Source organism: Zingiber officinale, chromosome 1A (genome assembly GCF_018446385.1).
Source record: "Zingiber officinale cultivar Zhangliang chromosome 1A, Zo_v1.1, whole genome shotgun sequence".
NCBI classification, from domain to species: domain Eukaryota; kingdom Viridiplantae; phylum Streptophyta; class Magnoliopsida; order Zingiberales; family Zingiberaceae; genus Zingiber; species Zingiber officinale.
The window spans coordinates 138,723,808-138,751,031 of record NC_055987.1 but is presented as its reverse complement, the minus strand read 5'-3'; the positions used below and the strand labels follow the sequence as shown (position 1 = coordinate 138,751,031).

Below are 27,224 nucleotides of genomic sequence, written 5' to 3'. Positions count from 1 at the left end.
AGCGTAAGCCTCTTGTATTTGGTATTATTTCATAAATAACTAGCATGATGCGGAAATAAAATTACTAGTTATACCTTGTAGAAAAACCTCTTGATCTTCTACCGTATTCCTCTTCTAACCTCGGACGTTGTGTGGGCAACGATCTTTCGAGACGAGAAACCACCAATCACCTTCTTCTCCTCCTAGCTAGGTTCGGAAAAAGCTTCACCAAGGAAGAAAATCAAAATACTAACCAAGCTCCAAGAGATGCTAGCTTTCTCTCCTTCTTCTTCTTCTTCTCCGAGTAGTATCCGGCCACCACAAGAGCTCCAAGGGAAGAGTAGGGTTCGGCCACCACAAGAAGAAGAGAGGGAGAGGTTGGCAGGCCACACCAAAAGAGGGAGAGAAATAATAGATGTTGTGTCTCATGAAGGCACCCTACCCCTTCTTTTATATTCCTTGGCTTAGGCAAATTAGGAAATTTATTTACAATAAAATTTCCTTAATTTCCTTGACATGATTTATTTGAGAAAATAAAATAAAATTTCCCAAATAAACTCTAATGGCCGGCCATCGTTGGAGAACAAATTGGACAAGTTTTAATCAACAATTAAAACTTCCTAATTTTCAAAATTTTAAAAATAAAATTTCTCTTTAAAATCTCTTCATGGTTGATAAAGAAATTTCTATAATTTTAATTTATCAACATGTGAATAATTTTAAAGAGAAAATAAAACATCTCTCAATCTACAAATAAGGAAAGAGATCTAATCTCTTTCTTTAATCTTTGTAGATCTTTTCAAGAGAGATATTTTAATTTAATTCTCTTTAATAAATTATTTCTTCACATAATAAAAATTAAAATTAAAATCCCTTTTAAATCTAATTTGGCCGGCCCCCAAGCTTGGGTTCAAGCTAGGGACCACCAATATACCTAGGCAGGCCTAGCTTTTCCCAAGCTAGCTGGCCCCTATTGAGTGGGTTTAGAAGGTAGGTATAGGTGGGTATAGAACTCTATAAATAAGAGGCTGATAGGGACCGAGAGGAGGAGTTGGTTTTGGTCTCTGATAAAATTAAGCATCCGTGTTCGCCCGACACAACTTAATTTTATCAATGATAATCATTCCACTAGAGAACTATCATTGAACTACCGCACAATCCCAAATTACATTTTGGGCTCCTTCTTATTATGAGTGTGTTAGTCTCCTGTGTTTAAGATATGAATGTCACTAATTAAGTGAGTTCTTGACAACTCATTTAATTAATATCTAAGTCCAGAGTAGTACCACTCAACCTTATTGTCATGTCGGACTAAGTCCTGCAGGGTTTAACATGACAATCTTTATGAAGCTCCTCTTGAGGACATTATCAACCTAGTATCTCTAGGACACAGTTTCCTTCTATAATCAACAACACACAGTATAAGTGATACCATTTCCCAACTTATCGGGTTTATTGATTCAACGAACTAAATCTCACCCATTGATAAATTAAAGAAATAAATATCAAATATATGTGCTTGTTATTATATTAGGATTAAGAGCACACACTTCCATAATAACTGAGGTCCTTGTTCCTTTATAAAGTCAGTATAAAAGAAACGACCTCAAATGGTCCTACTCAATACACTCTGAGTGTACTAGTGTAATTATATAGTCAAGATAAACTAATATCTAATTACACTACGACTTTCTAATGGTTTGTTCCTTTTCCATTTTGGTCGTGAGCTACTGTTTATAATTTATAAGGTACTGATAACATCATCTTCTGTATGTGACACCACATACTATGTTATCTACAATATAAATTAAATGAACAACTACAAACAAATGTAGACAATTAGACCAAATGTGATTCTTTATTCATAATAAATGTTTACAAAGCTTAGGCTTTCAGTATACACTCCAACACTCTATCAGGCTGCTGAGCGGAGTAATAGTTTTGTTCAAACTGAACGGCATCCCCTTAGACCCAAAAATCTTCCACTACTTTTACTATCCCAAGCAGGCCGAGTGGGGAACTTTTGTTTTTCAATCTAGGATAGGTTTCGTCCTCTTCGATGGCATGCCGAGCTCCAACAAACATTGGAAGGAGCACTTTTTCTATATACGTTTTCAGACCAACTTATAAGTGGCGAACGATCTTGCGTGCCGTGAGCTTAAAATTAAAGCGGCGGCCTACCTTCATGCGGTAGAGCAGTGGTTGGTGAGTTATCATGACAATTGTTCCTTAGGAGTAATGCACATATTTGTCCTCTGCTGGCCGATCGCCTGCAGTATGGTAAGTTCCTTATCTTCCGTTTGTTTTGTTCTAATGATTTATTTTTTGTACATGCTGAAGTCATGTGTAGCGAGGCGGTGAGCTCAATTAAGCCTCAGATTGGTGGTGGCGAACAAAGAGGTCGCCGGCGGGGCCTTGGCCTAGGCAGTCCAGTGGCGAGCAAGTGAGGACTGAATGCCCTGAGCCCGTGGCTACTACCTCCACGGAGGCGTGAGCGACAGAACCTCCTACCCAAACCAGGGTGGAGGCGCTCGTGAGGCGATGTTCGCTAGTCACTCGGGCCGGCCAAGGGACTCTGCGTGCGCCTCTGCTCCACTTGATGAGCCGCCCGGCGGGCGCGGATGTTCGATGTTGTCGGGCGGTTTCCTCGAGTACTCCGACCCATGGCTCTCGAGGGCCGGCTCACAGTCGCCATCGGCCTTCTAGAACTACATCGTATCGGGCATTTGGGCGACCTTCCCTCCTCATCACGGTAAAGCCGTGCCTCTCGAGTGGTGAGCGGCTCGAATTTAGTCGGGCCGTTTGCCTCCCTCGGAGAGGTATACATAGTTCTTGCTAATCGGCGATGGTCCCCGGTTGAGATCACCTTGACAGGCCTCTTGGCTTGGGTCGGTGGCGGCTGCTTCTTGCGTGCGACACAGTGAGGGATCGGATTGCTTCACTCGGTCCTCTAGGTGGGCTGGCGGGCGTCGTTTCCTTCGGCATGAATAGGTGCCCGCTCGGTGTGAGTTTCCTTTTTCCGGGCGGCAGTGCTTCTTCCACGTTTATGTATTCGTTGGCGATGGGTAGCATATGATCATAATCTCGGGCGGCTTTGGATGAGCGACCGGAAGAAGTCCCCATCCACAAGGCCACGAGTGAAGGCATTCATCATCGCCGATGTGGCCGTTGGGATATCCATCGCCACTTGGTTGAATCGCCGGATGTAGGCTCAAGCGATTCTCTTGACTCTTGCGATGGCAAACAAGTGACACTTGTCTTTGATGCCTGGCGCTAGCGAAGTGGTGGAGCAAGGCCGTTCGGAAGTCCTTGAAGCTAGTGATGGACCCGTCAGCCTCCGAAACCACCGTTGAGCCGATCCCGAGAGGTTGTGGGAAGACGCGGCACTTTACTCCATCGTATATTGATGGAGTGAGTCTGTGTTATCAAACTTACAGGATGATCATCCGGGTCCGTTGTTCCATTGTACTTGATCGTCGGAGGCACGTAGTGCTTGGGTAAAGGGTCTCGTGAATAGCCTCAGAGAATTGGCGATTGATCCGCTGGGAGATGAGTCCGCCTAGGAGCTTTCCTTTTCGTCATCCTGGCATTTCGTGCAAGAAGAGCCTCTATCTCTTCGGTGCGGCTTGGGTGCGAAAATAAGGCCCGAGGGAATGCGACGGTGGCGAGGTGCTTCCGCTCGTACGAGCAGATGTTGCTTGTTGCTCTGCAGTTCGGCTGATACTTTTTTTTTGCTCCATAAGTTTGGTGGCCCTCATCTCGACTAGAGCATCGAGTTCTTCGTTGAAAGCGTCACCGTTGTGTCGTCCGCCTCGTCCATTGTTCTGTTGGTCAGTGCGTTCCCACAGACGGCGCAAATTGATCTGTCCGAACCGGTCAACGATGAGGGACGTGGCGCTCTCATGGATCCTCAAGTGCTCGGGACACACTGAACAAAACCGAGCCGGAGGGTGTCCCGGCGGCCTCCGACGCTCAGTCGGCGAGGAAATAGCAAAGAAGTGGCTTTTAAGTAGAAGACTTGTACCTCGGTGAAGAAACGGAGACTTATAGACCTTCGAAACTGGCGCGCCAATCAAAGCAACCACCGCCTTTTGAGCATGCCTGTATGGGTGCTCGGAAGGCCATGCCCGGATATGGATGCATCGGGAAGACGTCCATGAGGCCATACTCTTGTATCAACCTTTCCATGATGTGACGGCAAGATCCTCCATCGTGCAATCTTGTATACGGCCTAATCATCGACATGCTGCCGATATCCCATATCCCGAGCCGAGCCAGATAGGCCGCCGCCACTCGCCTTATCTTGGCGAGCGGACGACCCGCTCGGCTCAGCCGGAGCGGACTCCCGCTCGGCCCTTCGATCCTCCTGCCTTGGCGTCGGAAACCCAAGCTCCTGGATGGGTTATCTCTAGCTCCGCTCGGACCTACTCAGCTACTCGACGTGGCCATTAACCGCTTAGTCAGCCCTTCATCGGTCCTCAAGTTGAGACCCTTCAGGAAATGGGTCCCCCATTCTTACCGCCGGATCACTTGCCTTCCCTTCAAGTCTAGTCGAAGGAGGTAGTGAGTCCGACTGACTAGACTATATGTGTCCGAGCGGGCGGTCGCCGCCTTTCCGTAGCTTATAATATCCCTGGGGCCGTTCGGCTCTTCTGTCAAATTCAGCCGTTAGGCTCTTCATTTCGGTTGTCTTGTCGCTCAACATGGATGTTTGCTTGTCTAGATCTTCTCGAAAATCACGCAAATCCTCTCCATTAAGTCGAAGCATGCGCGGTATGGGCGCATTAATTGTGCCTGGCGACAGAGCGCCACGTGGCTCTTCTCGCGTGGCGGTGATGATCCGTACGATGGGACGCTGGTCATTTTGAAACGGACGGCTAGATGATGACTTCGTCTTCCGTGACCTGCATCCGACGGACGAGGCCGACCAGCCTCGTTCGTATAAAGCCCTCGTCTTCGCCTTTTACGCCGCATTCTCTGTTTCATCGCGTATTCTCCGTCGAAGGTGCCCGCTGCTGCTGCATCATTCCGGCCGTCCCAGCTCTCGCCTCTTGGTGGTCTTCGGCTCTTTGGTGATCCTTTCTATCTACCTTCCCTCAGTAAGCTTCTCCCTTCCCTTACAAGGCCTTCCCAACTTGTTCTGCCTCCTTTGTTCCCATTCCTTCGATTTCTCGCTGTCTTTTTGCTCCTTCGAGATGGCAAGCTCCTCTGAACCCGCTGTTGGAGTTCATGGCCCTTGGTACCTGACTATGGAGAGCCGATTTGATGAGGAGGGCGCTCGGCGCCTTGTTCGGACGTATGGGATTCCATAGCCGACCTGTCCGACCGGCCTCATGACCCGCCGATCGGAACCGTTTGTTTCTTATTAGACCAATTCCCGGGCGGCCTTAGATTTCCTACCCATCCCTTCATTTTGGAGGTTTGTAACTATTTCCGCATCCCGCTCGGCCAACTTGTGCCGAATTCCTTTAGATTCTGAGCAGGGTGGTCGTCCTCTTTAAGCCGCACAGTATCCCTCTTGACCCCAAAATATTCCACTTCTTTTCTACCCTAAACAATCCGAGCTGGGGACTTTTATTTTCCAAAGTAGAATAGGCTTTAAATTTTTTGACAATATGCCACCTCCAACAAACCTGGAAAGAATTTTTCTTCATCCGACTTCTCGAGCGGCCGATTTAAACAAATGGCAAACCGCGTGCGGCCCAGTAGGATCTCGGCAAATCGAAGCAACCAGATATCTTCATCTGCGTGGTTGTCGGTCGGCGATACAAGATTGACCATTGCTTCTCAAGGGGTGTTGTATATTTTGGATTGTCTTGGGCAAATCTCCCTTCCGCATGAGTAAGGATTCTTTACTCTCTTAGTCTTTTTGTCTAATTGATTTTAATTTCTTCTACTGCATGAAGTCATGTGGCGCTCCAAGGCTCATCATCGAAGTTGAAAGCTCAGAAATGGAGCGGCCACCAAGAGAGCTCGCGGCGGGGTCTCATCCCCCCGGCGGATGCGGGAGAGGGTCGCCCACCCAAGCAGGCCCATCCGCCCAGCAGAGGTTGAGGCGGATCTGTTCCTCGGCCCGCCAGGTGGGCGCCCCAGTCGGGATCCACCATCGGAAGTTCGGCGTCAAGAGACTCCAGCTTCCGCCGCCACAAGAGGGAACCACGGCCCGTCGGCGTGACCGCTACCGCCGCCCATCACGGATCGGGACTCCAGCCTCGCCTACACACATTATTCCGGCTCTCCTTCCGGACTCGCCGCCACGCCGGTTGGGCGAGACGTCCACCATAGGGGAGTCCTCACATCAGGCGGCCGCGATTGAAGAAGCGCCTACCGGCCACCCTTCCATCAAGACTACCCTCCGATTCCCATCGGAGGAATATTTATTGTCCACCGATCGGCCTTGAGCCCCGTTCATGAAATAACCTCGATCGTCCGCTTGCGAGCTCTTAAGCAGCTCGGCGATAACAACATGCAGCAGGCCACCAGGTAAATTCATCTTTCTTCATGTGCCATGTTATTGTTTGATTCTGATTTTATTATTTCCTTACTGGTGAGCAAATCGCCACCTACCGGTGCCGAGTGGAGGATCTCCTGGAAAAACTCCAAGTATCAGGGGGTCCATCGGCCGAGCGGGAGAAACAAACCCTCGAGGCCGAACAGAAGAAGGCTGCTGATCTGGCTGCAGAGGTGGCCCGACTCGAAGACTTGGTGAAGAAATGGGACGGGGACGTGAAGCGAGCCAGTGGTCGGATGAGGCGGGCGATTTCTGATCTGGATAAAATGAAAGTTGAAGTCCGGGCCCTAGATCAGCAATCTAAAAAGCTAGAGGCCGAGCGGGAGGTCCGTTCGGCCGAACGCACCAAAGCAGAGATGGACTTGAAGGCAGTCCAAGATACCTTGACCGCTTCCCGAGCGGTGCTTAAAAGGTATAAGGAGGGAGAGCCGAGTCGCTTAGCCGCGGAGCGGTTGTATGAAATTCGTGACAATGTCTCTCTACTTTCGGCGGCGGTCGGGTAACCATGCGTACACAAGAGGGTGGCCACCTTCCAGGAATGCATATTCCCCTCCGGCACGGCCATGATTGATGACATCCCGGACGTCTTTTTAATTTTGAAGACCCGGAGTGAGGCGAGTTCTTTCAAGTGCTTTTTGTATTTCATCCGCTCGGCATATGCAAAACTTTATTATGCGTGCCGTTCGGCATATTTCTTGTTTTCCTTTCATTGCCCCTTTTTAATGCGTTGCTGCTTATTCGTATAATCTGTTAGGCTCCCCGGGTTTCCTACGAAACGACCGATCGGGTTAATCAATTGACTCGTTTCCTCAAAATCACTTAGCGCTTAACCATACTGTTTGCATTCAGTGCACGCGAAGTATTGGCAAACCTTCGGCCGACCGGCATTAATCAATCTGGTACTTGTGAACGAATGTTTATAGCCGATCGGCGCGGCTCTCGATCTTTAACGACGGTGCTCGTCGGCGCGGATGTTTATAGCCGATCGGCGCTACTCTCGATCTTTAACGACGGTGCTCGTCGGCTATCCGCTCGGTTTTTATAGCCGGTCGGCGCGGCTCTACGGTTTAACGTCTGGGCTAGACGGCGCGGATGTTTATAGCCGATCGGCGTGGCTCTCGATCTTTAACGACGGTGCTCGTCGGCGCGGATGTTTATAGCCGATCGGCGCGGCTCTCGATCTTTAACGACGGTGCTCGTCGGCGCGGATGTTTATAGCCGATCGGCGCGGCTCTCGATCTTTAACGACGGTGCTCGTCGGCGCGGATGTTTATAGCCGATCGGCGCGGCTCTACGGTTTAACGTCTGGGCTAGACGGCCTTCGGGGCTAACTCCTTACCAGGTCGAGCGACCTTGGCCTTCATATCCCGTGCTTGAACAATATTTATGCCCGGCCGAACAGCACGGGTCATTCGCTTGCGAATCTGATCGGCTGGGAGGCTTCCACTATTCGGGTGCTTGGCTCGGATAATCCATATGCCCCTTTTACCCAGCTTGGAGAACGTACTCCTGGCCGAACGGCTCAGGGTCTGCTTCGAGCATTTTGGCTCGGATAATTTATCTCCGTCCGGAAGGTACTGGGTCTTCGATCCTCGAGCGCTTGGCTCGACCCATTTACCTCCGGCTAAACGGCGCGGGGCCTTCGTTTCTTGCCAATGCCTTATATTTGTTCTCTTGATTCTTCATTTCTGCATTTCCAATATTAGTCGAAAAAAGTACACAGGATGATTTACAGTGGTACACCTTTCATCCCGCCCGGTAAGGCTGGAGGTGGTTCGCGCTCCATGGCCTATCTAGCTACCGTCCTCATCCTCCAAATAATCGGCGCTGGCGGAGCTTTCGATGATTTTGAAGGACACCGCACGAGCTTCAAGCTTGCTTGACGTCGGCCAAACTTGACTTTCTTCGAGACAGGTCGCCGACACGGAATGATCGAGGATGACGCGGTTGTAGTTTTGCTTCATCCGATTGTGATGCGCCATCACCGAACGGATGCCTTAGCACGCTCTTCGTCGACAAATCCGACTCCATATTCCTCGCTCGGCGTTGCCTTCATCATAACTCTGGACCCGGATGCAACGCCGACCTCAACTGGAATGACCGCTTCACCGCCGTATGAAAAGGTGTAACGCCTGTTCCTTCCTTAGGAGTTGTTCGGATGGCCCATAAAATGCTCGGCACTTCATCCGGCCAACTTCCTCCCAAGTGGTCGAGCCGAGCGCGCAGAATTCGGATGGCCACTTCAGCTTGACCGTTGCTCGAGGATAGGCCACGGATGTGAAATGTTGCTCGATGTCGTAGCTCTTGCACCAATCCTCTAACATTTTCCTGAGCTGCCGTTGATAATAGTCGAGGGATGCCGAAACGACAAATGATGTGTTGCCGGATGAATTTTTAACCATCTGCTCGTGATCTTTGCCAGGCTCGGCCTCCACCCATTTGGAGAAATAGTCGACCGCCACTAGTAAAATTTCCTCCGTCCGGACGCCACGGAAACGGACCGACAATATCCATTCCCCATTGGTCGAGCGGGCATGAAAGCTACGCCTTCATTTCTTGGTAGGTCGGTGGGAGAAGTTGTGATACCGGCATGAAAGCGGTGAATCTTGTCCGAAGCGTCTGTTTGTAAAGTTGGCCAAAAGTATCAGGCCAAGAGGATCTTCTTGACCAATGAGCGCCGGATGACCTTCGCATGATCCTTGATGTACTTCGGAGGATGTGGTGAGTCCTCCGAGCTTACACTTTCGATGGGCGTGAAAGCTTTCTTGTAAGGCGATCTTCGATGAGTGTAAACCGGCCGGCCCTTCTTCCGAGGAGCCGGGTGTATATTCATCGGAGGGTGTGGTGCCGAACGGGAAATTCTATAAGAGGTGTCCTCCAGTTGCTTGGAAACGTGAGGCCTTGCATCCGATCGACGTGCGCCACCAGCAGTACTTTTTCAATTGGTGGCTGAATGGCAACTGGTGTTATTGAACTCGCGAGTTTGGCTAACTCGTCGGCCGCCTGGTTCTCCGTTCGGGATCTTCGAATAAGAACTTCTGGAAAGTAGCTTTGAGTTTTCAAAGGCCTCAACGTGAAGTTTAAGCCGAACTGTTGATTTCAAAGGTGCCGAAAGTTGTTGAGCGGCTATGAATCCGAATAGAGGTCACCCGACCGGCACCCACATGCCGAGCCGCCTACAATCCGGCTATGAGGGCCTCATACTCGCCGTTGTTGGTAGCTTTATAATCCAAACGGACGGATAGGTGCATCTTCTCTTCTTGAGGTGAGAGCGCAATATTCCAATCCCACTTCCGAGCGAGGACCCATCCACATATATTCTCCACATAGCTTCGGGTTCCGGCTTTGCACTTGGTCACAAAATCAGCCAAGGATGGGCTTTGATCGCGAGCGGGGTTGATATTGGATGTCAAATTCACTCAATTAGTCGTCCACTTGATGAGCCATCCGGACGCTTCGATTCAACAGGATTCTTCCGAGTGTTGTCCGGACAATGATGGTGTGAGCCAAGAAATACGGTCGAGGCGCCGGGCTAGAACCAAAGCAAAGGCCAACTTCTCGGGCGGTGTAACGAGATTCAGCATCTTTTAAAATGTGGCTTAGAAAATACGGTTGCTCTTGTCGCTCGCCCTCACAAGTCTTGAGCCTCTGACATATTCGATTGACAGAGATACATATAAGCGACTCACCCCGATCGGCTTAAATGCGGTGAAGGAATTTAGATATGTTTTCAATTCTTCAAATGCTCGGTCACATTCTTCATCCCACTGAAACTTAGTAGCCTGCGCAGGATCTTGAAGAATGGAAGGCTCCGGTCGGCGGTTCAGCAGTTATCCGACCGGTCAACCGCTGCACTTCCCTTGTATTTCTTGGAGGCGGCATGTCTTGCAGAGCTTTCACTTTGTTGGGATTGGCTTCGATTCCCCGCTCGGTCACTATGTACCCCAAGAAACGCTGGTGTTAGCCTTTTTGCATGTCACAAGGCGCTCCAAATTAATAAAGATTGGAACCCATTTAAGCTAAAGAAAATGCGTGTAGTAAGGAGTCCCAAGTCGTATTTTTCCAAGGATAACTAATATGTGTGTGCATTCTGAAATTGGTTCCAATCAAATTCTTACGTCAACAAGGTCAATTAAGTACATCATTTGACTTACAATTCAATTTATCTTCATCTAATGCATTCAAGATCAGAATTAAAGATAATTTATCCTCATCAAAACATGATTAAACTTCTTTCAATTCAAGTTGTTAACAATTAAGCATCATTGGATCAAATAAATTAATAACCATCTCTCCAATTCACAATCACAATTTCCATCAATTTCTTAAGCTCAAATAACTAAACTTGGACAGAGATAACAAATCACAAGCTCAAGTTCAACATTCCATTTTCAAGCATAATCACAATCACCACAAAATTCAACTATTAAACTCAAAAGCTCAATCAGTGACAACAAATCCATCGAATAGAACTAAGGTTTGCTAATTAAATGAACAACACTCAACAATTTGTGACAAGTGAATTATCTATGTCAAAAATAGTAACTAGATTAATACCTAAGTCAGTAGCTAAGCATGGGGGTTGAATTGCAGAAATCTAAAGAAATTAAAGTTACGAACAAGAAATCAAGAATAGAATTGCAATTGAAATTCAAACAAAACAAGATAGCAAGGAATAGAATCAGATATGATGATTTGAGCAAATTCATGGACAATTCAAAGACAACTAATGAAGAAAACTAAAACCCTAAACATCCCTCAATTCAAATCCCGTAGCAAAGACTCCTCACAATCTGCCGTGAAGCAGAAATGCTCTCGGAACCCCTATAAGCATTCAACAACAATCAAACAAGCTTCTAGCTATTTCCATAGGGCACTCACAGCTCACGGAAACCTCCGTTCAAGCTCCATCCATCTGGAAACCTCATCGGCCGAAGAAACAGAGCTCAAGTTCTGTTGAGTCGCAAATCAGATCGATCGGCCAAATCGACCCAGCTTTGCTGCGTAATGAAGATCGGAAAAGGTCCAGTAGCTCTCAGGAGACCTCCCTCTAAGCTCTGGTGGATGCGAAGATCGCCGATTGGGAGACCTCCACAATCGGAATCGCGGCAGTGAGCAGAACCTGAGTCGCGTCCGAGAAACCTCTCTCAACACTCTCTGATCACCGGAAGATGAACGCCAGCAGCTGATGATCGTTGTCGTCGAAGAAATCTAGCTCACGGATCTGGATCGAGGAATGGGAGCGTCGGCGTCGCGGTGAAGAAGAAGATGAAGGCACTGTAGCAAAATCACGAACCGAGCCCGTCTTCTGCACTGTAGCTTCTCAGATTTAAATCAGATCTGGATCTGATCGGACGGCTGAGATGATTCCGGGCTAAATCAACGGTGAAAAGTCATTCAAAATATGATCTGAAGGTACTGATGTTGATCTAGGGTCTGGATCTACTCTCCTGTAGGTCGGATCGATCAGATCATCACTGGATGGTCCAGATCCTCCCAGTCTTCAATGAACGCTCCAGATTAATCCGGCTGGATCAATGGCTGGATGAACTCAGATCTGGATCAAAACTTCTGGATCTTCATAAATAGCTCAGATCTGCTCCCCATTAAGTTGGATCGGCCATATCTTCAACGGATGGCTCAAATCTGCTCAATCTTGGATGAACGACTTATAATGCTCCGAGGCTTGATCGACTTGATTAGCCCTTGATTTGAGCCCAAATGCAGCCTGATCTGATCGGGTCCATGACCCTTTTGATGCTGCAAAATAAGAATCAAATATTAGCATCAAATTAAGCCATAATAACATAATTTGTAATTTAGTCCAAAATTGATACAATGTATAAAAATGTAATGTAAATATGGGTTCTATATATGAAAACTACATCAAACCATGATTATATGAATGAGAATAGTATAGTAAAATCATGGTTATCAAACGCCCTCCTTTTGCTCCGAAGAGACACTTTTGGGGATTTAGCTTGACTCCATATTTGCGAAGCGTTCGGAAGGTTTCTTCCATGTCCTTGAAGAGATCGGCCGCTCGGACGGATTTGATAAGAATGTCGTCCACATAGACTTCCAGATTACGCCCGATCTGCTCCTTGAACACCTTGTTCATCAAGCGTTGATAGGTGGCCCCGGCATTCTTCAATCTGAACGGCATTACATTGTAGCAATATGTGCCGTCGGCCGTTACGAAGCTTACTTTTTCTTGATCTTCCTTGGCGAGCGGCACTTGATGATATCCTTGATAGGCGTCAAGCATGCAAATTAATTCGCAGCCGGCCGTAGAGTCCACCAGCTGATCTATCCGGGGCAGAGGATAGAAGTCCTTGGGGCATGCTTTGTTTAAGTCCCGAAAGTCGATGCAGACTCTCCACTTGCCGCCCGGCTTGGAGACTAATACTACGTTAGCCAGCCAGCTCGGGAACTGCACTTCTCGTATGTGGCCGGCCTCCAGAAGTTTCTCTACTTCCGCCCGGATGATGGCATTCTGCTCGGCACTGAAATCCCTTTTTCTCTGCTTCACCGGCCGAGCGTCCGGTCGGACATGCAATTCATGTTGTGCTATGCTCGGCGAAATTCCAGGCAATTCATGTGTCGACCAGACGAAGACATCATGATTTCGTTGGAGGCATTGGATCAGTTCCTTCTTCTTCTCCTCTTCCAGATCGGAGGCGATAAAAGTTGTAGCCTCCGATCGGGTCGGGTGAATCTGTACTTCCTCTTTTTCTTCATAAATTAAAGAGGGCGGCTTCTCAGTGATGGCATTTACCTCGATTCGGGGTGCCTTCCGAGCAGAGTTGGATTCTGCTCGGACCATCTCGATATAGCATCGCCGAGCTGCTAACTGATCTCCCCGTACTTCTCCCACTTTGTCTTCGACGGGGAACTTCATCTTCTGATGGAAGGTTGAGACGACCGCTCGGAATTCGCCGAGTGCCGGTCTTCCCAAAATGACGTTGTAGGACGAGGGAGAGTCGACCACCACAAAATTTATTGTCCTGGTCCTCCTGAGCGGCTCCTCTCCCAGCGAGGTAGCCAGCCGTATTTGTCCGACCGGCTGCACTTCGTTGCCCGTAAACCCGTAGAGCGGGGTCGTCATGGGCAGCAGCTCGGCTCGCTCAATTTGCAGCTGATCGAACGCCTTCTTGAATATGATGTTGACCGAGCTCCCTGTGTCAACAAATATTCGGTGAATAGTGTAATTTGCTATTACCGCTTTAATGAGCAGAGCGTCGTCTACTCCTTCCAAGTCTCCGGGCCCGAAAGTGATTTCCGGTCCACTTGCCCGCTCTTGGCTACAGCCGACCGCGTGGATCTGCAGCTGCCGGACGCCCGCCTTTCTGGCTCGATTGGAGTCTCCTCCGGTCGGCCCGCCAGCAATAACGTTAGTCTCGCCCCGTGAAGTATTGCTCCTGTTTTCCTCTTCCCGAGCGAACGGTCGTGACCGTTCTCTGGACGCCCGGCGATTCTCCTGTCTCGGAGATCGGTGCCGATCGGGTGTCTGTTGATGTCGTCTTTCGGTGCGGGTCCGGTCAGCTTCATGGGTCCTTTGTCTCCTGTCGATGGGAGGAGATCGTCATTCGGCATTCCTGGGAACGGGATTGGCCACGAAGGGAAGACTTCGACAATCCTTCGTGTTGTGCGTATTCGTCTAGTGGAAGGAGCAGAACATAGGGGTCCACCTCTTCTTTGGCTTGGGCCGAGCGGCAGCCACTTCTTGTACGTGCGACCTGGCGTGTGGGGATCGGATTGCTTTAGCTCTCGGTCCTCTAGGTGGCTGCTGAGCGGCGTGCTGTTTCCGCTCGGCATGAATAGGTGCCCGCTCGGTGTGAGTTTCCTTTTTCCGGGCGGCTTGTGCTTCTTCCACGTTTATGTATTCGTTGGCCCGATGTAGCATATGATCATAATCTCGGGGCGGCTTTCGGATGAGCGACCGGAAGAAGTCCCCATCCACAAGGCCCTGAGTGAAGGCATTCATCATCGTCTCCGATGTGGCCGTTGGGATATCCATCGCCACTTGGTTGAATCGCTGGATGTAGGCTCGAAGCGATTCTCTTGACTCTTGCTTGATGGCAAACAAGCTGACACTTGTCTTTTGATAACGCCGACTGCTAGCGAAGTGGTGGAGCAAGGCCGTTCGGAAGTCCTTGAAGCTAGTGATGGACCCGTCCGGCAGCCTCCGAAACCACCGTTGAGCCGATCCTGAGAGAGTTGTAAGGAAGACGCGGCACTTTACTCCATCTGTATATTGATGGAGTGTAGCTGTGTTATCAAACTTACCCAGATGATCATCCGAGTCCGTTGTTCCATTGTACTCGCCGATCGTCGGAGGCACGTAGTGCTTGGGTAAAGGGTCTCGTAGAATAGCCTCCGAGAATTGGCGATTGATCCGCTCGGGAGATGAGTCCGCCCGGGGAGCTTTCCCTCTTTGGCATTTCGTCTGAAGAAGAGCCTCTATCTCTTCGAGCTGGTGCGGCTTCAGGGGTGCGAAATAAGGCCCGAGGGAATGCGACGGTGGCTTGAGGTGCTTCCGCTCGGCCACCAGACGCAGATGTTGATTGTTGCTCCGGCCGTTCGGTTGATGCTTTTTGTTTTTGCTGCATAAGTTTGGTGACCCTCATCTCGACTAGAGCATCGAGTTCTTCCGTTGAAAGCGTCACCGTGTGTTGTCGTCCAGCCTCGTCCATTGTTCCTGTTCGAATGCAGGTGCGTTCCTGACGGCGCCAAATTGATCTGTCCAACCGGGGTCAACGAGCGCGGGCGTGGCGCTCTCTGGATCCTCAGTGCTCCGGACACGCAACAAAACCGGCCGGAGGGGTGTCCGGCGGAGGCCTCCAGCCTTCAAGTCGAGAGAAATAGCAAAGAAGTGGTTTTAAGTAGAAGACTCGTGTACCTCGGTGAAGAAATGGAGACCTTATAGACCTTTCAAAGAAGCTGGCGCGCCAATCAAAGCAACCACACGCTTTTGACCATGCCGGTATGGGTCTCGGAAGGGCCATGCCCGAGATATGGATCATCGGGAAGACGTCCATGAGGCCATACTGCTACTGTATCAACCTTTCCATGATGTGACGGCAAGATTCTCCATCGTGCAATCTTGTGTACGGCCTAATCATCAGACATGCTTCTGCTGATATCCCATATCCCGAGCCGAGCGCATAGGCCGCTCGGCCACCTTTGTACCCTCGCCCTTATCTTGGCCGAACGGACGACCCGCTCGGCCCTTCAATTCCAGCCGAGCGGACTCCCGCTCGGCCCTTCGATCCTCCTGCCTTGGCGTCGGAAACCCAAGCTCCTGGATGGGTTATCTCTAGCTCCGCTCGGACCTACTCAGCTACTCGACGTGGCCATTAACCGCTTAGTCAGCCCTTCATCGGTCCTCAAGCTGAGACCCTTCAGGAAATGGGTCCCCCATTCTTACCGCCGGATCACCGGATAATACTAATAACTCATAAGCATGATAAGGATACGAAACGAAATAGAATGGCTCGATGGCCGACATCCAACAATGGTCAGATCTGCACAGCAAACAATGGGTACCGGCTGTAGAGTCATCGGAGTCACATGTGGGTACGCTAGAGTCGCCTGTAAGGCCACAAGAAGTGGTGGCAACTGCTGGGAGAGACGGCGGTGGCCGCTGTACGGCGCTAGACGCTGGAAGAGGCGGCGGTGGCCAGTTGCCATGGCCGCCGGAAGCGACACTGACCGCTAGAGAGAGAGAGGCGGTGGCCGCCGGAGGCGGTGGCCGCCGGAGGCGGTGGCCGCCGGAGGCGGTGGCCGCCGGAGGCGGCGCTAGCCACTGGAGGCAGCAGCGGTGGCTGCCGGAGGCGACGCCGGTCGCTGGAGGCATCAGCGGTGGCTGCCGGAGGCGACGGCTAAGCTCCTGGGCGACGCCGGTGTAGAGAAGGGACTCCTTCCCCGCGTGTGAGCTCGGCGGCGGAGAAAAAAATGAGCCCCTCTTCCCCATGAACAGTGCATTTTATAAACTCAAAGCCCTAATCTTGCAAATGACCGAACTGGCCCTCCCTTTCTCCCTAATCACTCCTACGCCCCAAGCTGCATCCGCATCACAAGCCTCCCCTTCAAGTCTAGTCGAAGGAGGCGCGAGTCTAACTAACTAGACTAAACCCGAAACAGAATCGCTACCAAATGCGAAATCGGATCATTGGACTCGTCTTATCATGTCGAATGAGTAGCCATGGCGATGCCGAGCGAGTGACTCAAGTAGTATCGAGCGAGTGACGAGAAATAGTGCGATCCAGGCAACAGAGAAAATGTTGATCAGGTAGAAAGACGGGCGATCGAACCAAGCGCGTGATTGAGAAGATGCCGATCAGGCAACCAAAAAAATGTGAACCGAGTAATCGAGAGAGCGTCGCACGAGAGATGGTAGCAATGTCGAGCGAACTACGAGAAATAATACCAAATCGACAACCGGACCGATGCCGAATCGAGCAGTCGGGCGATAAGCGTGACGCCGAGTGGGCTATCGAAAAAGTATCACCCAATAGATCATAAAATCCTGGCCGAGCGGACGACTAAGCAATACCGATCGGATGACTATGAGAGTGCTGAACGAGCAGCCCAGAGAATGTCGTCCGGGCGATCATAAACTGATGACCACGAGGATGTCGAGCAAAACAAGTATGTGGCTAAGTGGACGATCAGGCGTAGGATTAGGCGTTTGCCAAAGTGTTGACCGAGCGACGAAAAATAGTGCCGAGTGGCTGCCAGGCAAGCTCTCGGCCGAACGCCAAGTGAGTGCATAGGCGAATACCGAGCGAGCGACGAAGCAATGTCGGGCGGAAGTGGAGCTCGAAAACGGAGCGGAAGCATAGCCCGCAAAAACACATGCTCACTGAAATGAAAGTCATGAGCCGAGCCGGCGCATCGCCTGCGAACTGAACGAGAGTATAGCCCATGAATCGGAAATGCACAGAAGCGAAAGTCGTAAGCTGAACGGGCATATCACACGTGAACTGAACTGGAGTGTAGCCCGTGAGTCGAAGGCGCATGGAAGCGAAAGTTGCCAGTCGAGCGAGCGCATCGCCCGTGAGATATTCTGGTGCGAAATCAGTGGAGATACTCTTGTTTGCGACCATCGGAGATAGTCCGACCCCGAATGGGGGAGATAAGATGCTCTTATAAGCTGGTCTATGACCAGTGAGAAGCGCCCTACTCTGAATAGGAGAAATGAGAGATCTGATAAGTAGGTCCACAACCAATGAAGGTCGCTCGACCCCGAGGGGGGAATGAAGTACGCTCGACCCCGAACAGGGGAGATAGCAGGTCGGATAAGCTGGTGCGAGCCATCAATGATGCCTTGATCCCAACCAGGGAAAATAGGAAATCGAATGTGATGATTCGCGAACATCGACGACCGCTCGACCCCAAACGGGGGAGATAGGAGATCCAATACGCTCGACCCCGAATGTTGGAGATAGATGCTCTGATAAGCTCGACCCCGAACGGGGGAGATAGATGCTCTAATAAGCTCGACCCCGAACGGGGGAGATAGATGCTCTGATAAGCTCGACCCCGAACAGGGGAGAAAGAATATCCAACGGACCGGTCCGTGAAGGCGGGGGTTTAACGTCGCCGCTCGACGGTCTTCAAGCCGGGTGTTTATAGTCGTCGGTTCAACTCTGGGGTTTAACGTCGCCGCTCGACGGTCTTCGAGTCGGGTATTTATAGTCGTCGGTTCAACTCTGGCGTTTAACGTCGCCACTCGACGGTCTTCAAACCGGGTATTTATAGTCGCCGGTTCGACTCTGTCGTTTAACGTCGTCGCTTGACGGTCTTCGAGCCGGGCATTTATAGCCGCCGGTTCAGCTCTGGCGTTTAACGTCGCCGCTCAACGATCTTCGAGCCGGGTATTTATAGTCGTCGGTTCGGCTCTGGTATTTAACGTCACCGCTCGACGGTCTTTAAGCCGGGTAATTATAGTCGTCGGTTCGACTCTGGCATTTAACGTCGCCGCTCGACGGTCTTCGAGTCGGGTATTTATAGTCGTCGGTTCGGCTTTGGCGTTTAACATCGCCGCTCGACAGTCTTCAAGCATAACTCAAACCCGGCTAATCGGCACGGGGTCTTCGATAATGAGCTCACATTTCAGATAATATACACCCGGCCGATCGGCACGGGGTCTTCGACATCGAGCCCGTGGCTCGGATAATATACGCCCGGCCGATCGACACAGGGTCTTCGACATCGAGCCCGTGGCTCGGCTAATATACACCCGGTCGATCGGCACAGGGTCTTCGACATCGAGTTCGTGGCTCGGATAATATACACCTGGCCGATCGGCACGGGGTCTTCGACATCGAGTTCGTGGCTCGGATAATATACGCCCGGTCGATTGGCACGGGGTCTTCGACATCGAGCCCGTGGCTCGGCTAATATATGCCCGGCCGATCGGCACGGGGTCTTCGACATCGAGCCCATGGCTCGGATAATATATGCCCGGTCGATCTGCTGGGACTTTCGAGCCGTAAAAATCACTTTTTGCGTTGCGGAAACCCCGAAGTCTCATGCCACCGGATCCATGCGAAGATAAAAATTTTGTGTACATATTTTCTAACCTAGATCTACATGGTAGAGATTTATACCTTTGATACGAAGCCCTTCGCTTATCCCGCTCGTCCAAGAAGATGTCGGATCTCAAGGGTGTCAAGTGAACATCCCTCTATGTGTATCCAGACGAACAATTAGGTGGAGAAAAACCTCTTAAGAGTGCTAGCACTCAAGGAGGTTTCGGCCAAGGTGGAGGAGAGGGAGAACAAGAAGAGAGGAAGAAGATGAAGTTACACCCAACAAAATGTAACTCACACAATGAATTAAGTGGTCGGCCACTTCAAGGAGGGGTTTTAAACCTCCATGGGATATCAAGAGTCACAACTCTTGATCTCCCTCATGATGTGGCACACACATAAGCCAACCTTGATGATGTGGAACACCATCATTGGCCCACCTTTATGCCAACTCACAAATGAGATGGAAATGGTCAAGTCAAATTTGACCTTTAATCTTCCCTTTTCAAGTCAAGTCAAACTTGACATCTTCTCTTCCATGGTTGATCAAATCTAACCATTTAATTCAAACCAATTTAATTTAATGAATCTATATCCATTGAATTAAATTGACTCAATGAATCCAAATCTAATTAGACTCATTTAACACATGAACCAAATTGAGTCCAACTCAATTAGCTTAATTAGGATTACTCTTAATCCAATTTGGTTCATCACATGAACCTAATCCTCTTGGTTCATCAAATGAACCTAATCTCCATCTAATTGCCCTTTGTGTGTGACCCTATAGGTTCTTGTAACGTTGACAATGCTCCTAAACTCATTTAGAAGCATAAGCAATGAGTGGTATCTAGCAACACATCATTACTACCCAAGTTATAAGAATGTTGAGATCCAACATCACCTTTGCGACTACTAATTGTGACTCTTCACAATATATGACAATGTCCTTCTATCTTTGACATCTAGATTGATCAATTTGAGGCATAGACGGTGTCATCCTCTGATCAATCTAAATCTTAAACTCCAAGTAGACTCACTATAATCAAATGAGCTCAATATTTCATATTGACTCATTTGGGCATGGTCATGCACTTAGTGGTCTCACTCTATCAAGAATAACGATGTCACTCCCGTTATATAGGAGATATAGATCTCATCTACATCACTCACATCCCTCCACATAATTTGTTACATACCCAGTAATCACCTTTATAGTCCACCCAGTTACGGGTGACGTTTGACGAAGCCAAAGTATGCAACTCCTTATGTAGGGAACCATGGTAACTTCAGGTCCAAGGACTAATAGTCATACTAATAGTCACATGAGAAAGTATATGACACTCATATAACGATCCATGATACTTTCTCATGGCGGGTCATTCAGTATACATTCTCCAATGCATACCCATGTGTTAACTTGATATCTCTATATCCATGACTTGTGAGATCAAGTCATCGAGTTGACCTACATGCTAGTCTCGTCGCATTAACATTGTCCCTAAATGTTAATACTTGACTATGAATGATTAAGAGTAGTGTTCTCTATATCATCTCACTATCGATTCAACCAATCGATTGATATAGATAAGAACCTTCTACTCAAAGACGCTATTATACTTAGTTATTTGGCACCAATACAAGTAAGTATAATAACCAAAATAAATGCCTTTATATACATAGGAATATGATACAATAAATCCATACAACAATCATCATATGATTGGCTCTAGGGCTCTAACTAACACGATCGGCACGGGGTCTTCGACATCGATCCCGTGGCTCGGCTAATATACGCCCGGTCGATCGGCGCGAGGTCTTCGACATTGAGTCCGTGGCTCGGATAATATACGCCCGGTCGATCGACACGGGGTTTTCAACATCGAGCTCGTGGCTCGGCTAATATACGCCCGGTCGATCGGCGTGGAGTCTTCGACATCGAGCCCGTTGCTCGGATAATATATGCCCAACCGATCGACACGGGGTCTTTGACATCGAGCCTGTGGCTCGGCTAATATACGTCTGGCCGATCGGCACGGAGTCTTCGATATCGAGCTCATGGCTTGGATAATATACGTCGGGCGATCGGCACGGGGTCTTCGACATCGAGCCCGTGGCTCGGCTAATATATGCCCAGCCGATCGACGCGGGGTCTTCGACATCGAGCCCATGACTCGAATAATATACACCCGGCCGATCGACATGGGGTCTTCGACATTGAGCCCGTGACTCGGCTAATATACTCCCGGTCGATCGACACGGGGTCTTCGATCAAGGAACTAGGGCAGATATATAACTGAAAGAGAAAAGATAACGCAAAAACTGACATTCCGACCAGCAGAGGATCTAACTCAGTTCCTCGACTCCCGAATACCCGTGGAGTGAGGAGAATGACACATTCGTCGAAACCTACCGAGGTCATGAGGATGGTAGAATTTTCCGGTGTCGTCCATCTTCACGTTCTAGATCAGGTGCGCTCCCACAGACGACACCAATTTGATCCTGTCGGGAATCTGGGAAGACGGGGATGCCGGAATGACGTGTCTGGAATGTTGACCGCATCTTCCTGACCCGGGTGGTGAGTTGTCTTCTGTGTTGACCAAGCCATCCGAACTCCTCCGATCAACGTTACCTGCAGCCAGCGACCGGGTCGTCCCGGTCTTTGGTACCCTGATGCTCGAGGCGGATTCCACGGATATATGAGTGGTCGAATAATAGTAGAACAACTAACTAAATGCAAAATAAGTACAGTGACGTACCTTGGCCCCGGAGGGGTGCCCTCGGATGGATCGGTGAACTGGTAGTGAAGCTGATCAAGTCGCTGTGACCCGGAATAGTGTATGCATCTGAGCCGGCCAAAGAGGAGGTCCGGAGGTGATGACATGGAGCCAAATACGGCCTGGATCTAAAGGTGGCACACAATCGAAATACGACGGCGACATGGTCGGCATATGAACTCGGCTCGCATGCCGGAATGTGACAACGGCGCGCAGGCTGGATAATACTAATAACTCACAAGCATGATAATGATACGAAACGAAATAGAACGGCTCGATGGCCGACATCCAACAATGGTCAAATCTACGCAGCAAACAGTGGGCACTGACTGTAGAGTCATCGAAGTCGCCTGTGGGTACGCTAGAGTCGCCTGTAAGGCCATAAGAAGTAGTGGCAGCTGTTGGGAGAGACGGCGGCGGCCGTTGTATGATGCTAGACGCGGGAAGAGGCAGTGGTAGGCAGTTGCCATGACTGCCGGAAGCGGCACTGACTGCTAGAGAGAGAGAGGCGGTGGCCGCCGAAGGCAGCGCCACCCGCTGGGTAGAGGCGGTGGCCGCCGAAGGTGGCGTGGGCCACTGGAGGTAGAGGCGGCGGCCGCCGGAGGTGGCGCGGGCCATTGGAGGCAACAACGGTGGTTGCCGGAGGCGACGTCGACCGCTGGAGGCATCAGCGGTGGTTACCGAAGGCAACGGCTAAGCTCTTGGGCGACACCGGCGTAGAGAAGGGACTCCTTCCCCGCATGTGAGCTCGGCAGCGGAGAAAAAAAACGAGCCCCTCTCCCCCAAGAACAGTGCATCTTATAAACTCAAAGCCCTAATCTTGCAAATGACCGAACTGCCCCTCCCTTTCTCCCTAATCACTCCTACGCCCCAAGCTGCATCCGCATCACCATCGATTGTGATGGTTTATTTATATATTTGGAAAATGTATATGGGAACAGCATGTAAACGAAATGAACCTGTGAATTTTTTTTTGATTTCTTGTCAGAATACCTACGGAACGGAGTTCCATCGGAAATTATTGAACCCACATTTTCGATAGATTACCGACGGAACTAGCTAGTGTCGTCGGTAATTACCGACAAAACTAGCTAGTTTCGTTGGTAATTACTGACGGAAACTTTGTTTCCGTCGGTATATTTGTAATTTCCCAACGGAACAGTAGGTTCCGTCGGGAGATTTCTTCCATTTGGTGAAATTATTTACCAACTATACCGACGGAATTTAATATCTGTCGGTAAATATGCCGACAAAAATTTAATTCCGTCGGTATACATTACCGATGGAATTACGTGGTCAATCGGTAATCTTGGGTTGTCGGATATTTTACCGACAGAAATTATTCCGTCAAAAGTCTATCGGTATGGGCATGTACCGAGGAAAACCAACTGATATTTCCGTCGGTAATACTGTTTTTTTTTTTTTTTTTTTTGTAGTGGGTGAGTATTTGGTTAATTTGATATTAATTTTATATAAATTTTATTTATTATTTTTAAACAAATTTAGTTAACTGAGATAACTGATTTTTAATTTGATTTGGTTAATTTAATTTTAGTAAAATTTTGATTGATTAATTAATATTAAATTGATTTTTAATTAATTTGATTAATTTATAGACCATATAATTTATGGACATACTGGATGTAGATCGCAAAAAACCTGTAGATCATATGGATGTTGTTTGCATAAAAAAAATAGAAATGAGGACTCCGTATAATTTGTAATTTCATGAACTTACCATGATTTAAGATCACAATGATTAAAACCATGAAGGGTGAGAAATCAAACTTCCATATCAATGCAATAAGCATAAATCTAATCTGAAATATAAAAGAATGAAACGATAACAATTTGGCAAACAAGACCATGCAATTTGCAGAAACAAAAAGATACTTATTGGGCAAAAAAAAAATGATAACGCTCGCACTCAGGCCCCAGCGCCCTCGTCGTATCTTGTCCAAGGTCATCACGAGGGAGGTTAATCATGATAACCGAAGAAGCTAGTGCGCAGTGGGAAGAGGGATATGGGGACCAGGGATTTAAGCCCTGATTACTCCGTGATTTAAACCCACGATCTTATTAGACAATCTTCTACGCACTAATCATTCCGGATAACCCCGTGGGGCAACAAAAAGATACTTATAACTATACGGATGGTGATTGAGACAATATAAAGCTGTATTTAAATGGAACAAAAAATACTAAGGGCAACGACAAAAAAAACAAAAAAAAAAATTACCGGATGTATAAATTACTAAGATTAAAAAACTAATAGTATAACTCTTCATTCTTTGAAAAATAGCTCTAATTGTAAGAACACTAATGATGACACTTAGACCGGGTTCAATAAGAATAATATCAGAAGCACTTCTAGTAGCATCTATTGCATCAGTAACAACAATATCAATATCAGCCTTCTTAAAAGCAGGGGCATCATTAACTCCATCTCCTATCATTCCATATATATGCTTCTTCTTTATGTTAACTCGGATGTTACGATTTATCTCCCTCATAATGACTGTGGATTCAGTCGATGGGGGCCCTGGGGGCGAGGGTTTCACCTTTTGCTACAATATATATGCTTCTTCTTACAACCAAACTAGGGGTATTCTGGTTATGACGTTGTACTCTTTGACTGAGGTGTCAGGTTCGAGTACCCCCTACGCAGGCTCTTATCAATTAAGTGGTACCGTTCATCCAAAAATTCCTTCGAGGGTTTATGATAAGGGGTTGTTTCGGCGGTGGTATCGGTCACTATAAAAAATTTACCCATACAGTTTTCGTGATGACCTTGGGTCGTGTACGACGGGGATGCTGAGGGCGAGCGTTTCACCTTTTACCACAATATATATATGCTTCCTCTCCTGTAACTTCTTGACAATTTCATACTTGTGTTTTGCTCCACAGGAAAACCAACCATGAGTCTTCAATGCAACAATATCATCTCAAGTTATAGCACTTGAGCACAGAGTGTAAGTTTGTCAATAACCTGGAAATACGCCTTCAAATCCACCAACCTTCTCTATCAGTTCATCAACAGTGAGTGCAACCAGTGATGCAGATCGATCTTTATTTTGTCCAAGCAATGAAGATGATGGATACATATTTTTCCCCATTCTAAGCCTCTTCCCAGTCTCCTTTGCAATAGTGAGTTGATCACCTGAATTTGAGAAATTTGGTTATCAGAAATTCTTCACTAGATGGAAAGCAGATACCAACAAAGAAGTTTGAATTACCAGTGATCATCTTTACATTGACACCAAGATTGAGAGCTCTTCTAATAGTTATTTTACTATCATGCCTAGGGGGATCGAAAAGTGATAATAAACCAACAAATTGTCATGGACCTCAAACACTCTCTTTAGACTTCTCTGGAACTTCCTGTACAATAAAGTTAACATAGATATTAGGAACGCATTATGCACTTGCTGGCCATTTAGACTGCTAAGGACCCAAAAAAGTAAACCTGTCGTGCAACAACCAGAGATTGAAATCCACGTTCTGCATATTTGTCAATTACAGCTGGAACTTTATTTTTGACAACTTCTTTGCAATTGCAAAGGCTCAAAATCTATCGCCATCAATTAAATTGCCAATAAGTTATAATAACAATGTAGAAAATTATGCTCTGGTGCGGCTCAAAATTATGCTCTGCTAATAACAATATAGCAATAAGAAAAACTTTTACATGCTCTGGTGCACCTTTACTTGCACGATGCTAGTTGTCAGATTTATCTCTGTAGGTAAGAATAGTTCTTTTGTCAACTGGGTTGAAAGGGAGGAAATGCAATTCCCTAATATCATCTCTAGCATGTAAAAACAAAAATTGATTGATTATTAAGTGACCATATAATAATCCTGCAGTTGGAAATAGCGTCATATTAAACATACCGCCTTTGTAGGGTGAACATTCGGTTAATTTAGTCCATAAATTAACTGAATTAATCAAAAATTTATTTAATATTAGCTAACCGAATCATGTCGAAATTTTACTAAAATCAAATTAATCTAATCAAATTAAAAATCGATTATTTCAGTTAACACCAAATTAACTGAATTTGTTTAAAAACAATAGAAAAAATTTATACAAAATTAATATCAAATTAACCGAATGCTCACCCTAGTCATTTGAGTTTACAAGCATCCCCACCACAGCGACCTCAATAGCATCTTGGTTATTCGTCCTTGATGCTCTTATAGTCAACAGGATCACATGCTCTTTATCCACACCCTCAACAAATACGTCAATCAGGTTCTTAACAACCCCCAACTTGTTAAGAGTTAGAGATCCATGTTGGCCATCTCCTCAATAACGGTCATTCTCTTAGTGATAGCGCCTTGTTGGGATAGTCGATGTGATCCAATAAGCACAGTCACTGAAAGAACAGTAGACATGAGAATTGGGATGCCTCCAATCAGGAGGACCAACAGATTGTTGATCTCATCCCTATATCTTCTATGCTGAATTGGATACATGAAAATGCTCTCGACGACCATGTAAGTTGCAATTATGCAAATGCATAAATTAACAATGTCTGTAAGGATCTTTTGAAAGTGCCCAACTTGGTTGGGGCTATCCACCGGATTGGCAACCTTGTCAAAGAAGATGTGAACTCCAATGGCTATGACAATAGCCTCAATCTCTCATTACGATAGGGGTGAACATTCGGTTAATTCAGTTAATATGATATTAGTTTTGTATAAATTATTTTTATTATTTTTTAAGTAAATTTGGTTAATTCTGTGTTAACCGAAATAAATGATTTTTAATTTGATTCGGTTAATTTGGTTTTAGTAAATTTTGATTTGATTCGATTAGCTAATATTAAATCAATTTTTAATTAATTTAGTTAATTTATGGATCAAATTAACCGAATACTTATCCCTATTTACGTGCAAGTTGAACTAGAGAATTCTTCATCTCCAGGATTCTTGGTGACTGGGAGATATTCTCTTGTTAAGGCAGATTGATCAATCTTCAAAGCATCTCCTTCAAGAAGTTGAGCATATGTACGAACAATATCTCCCAACTTGATACTGATAATATCGTCGGGCACCAGAATAGTAACATCCTGCTTAATCCTGCAACCATCTCCAAGCGCCTGAAGCATAATAATTATGTGGGCGTTAATATCATTCAGGAGTGAAAGGACTACTGTGGGTCTAGTTTTGAAAAAGTAATTTTCATTTTTGAAATCACCAGCTTAGTGGGATGAATATTTAATTAAAATGGAATCGAATTAATCAAAAATTGAATTAATTAAATTTTTAAAAAAATTAACTAAACTTATCAAAAAAATTTAATAAAAATCGAATAAACTAAACCGATAAAAAATCGATTAATTCGGTCAAAAATTAAATTAACCAAATTTTTAAGAAAAATTAGAGATTTAATTAAAACCAAAATTAATGTTTTTT

The 27,224-nt window shown here is 47.3% G+C and overlaps 1 pseudogene; it reads right to left on the bottom strand.

Moving 5' to 3' along the window:
* Positions 1–23,432: 23,432 nt before the first annotated feature.
* LOC122003785 lies at positions 23,433–26,917 on the bottom strand (annotated as a pseudogene).
* Positions 26,918–27,224: the final 307 nt, after the last annotated feature.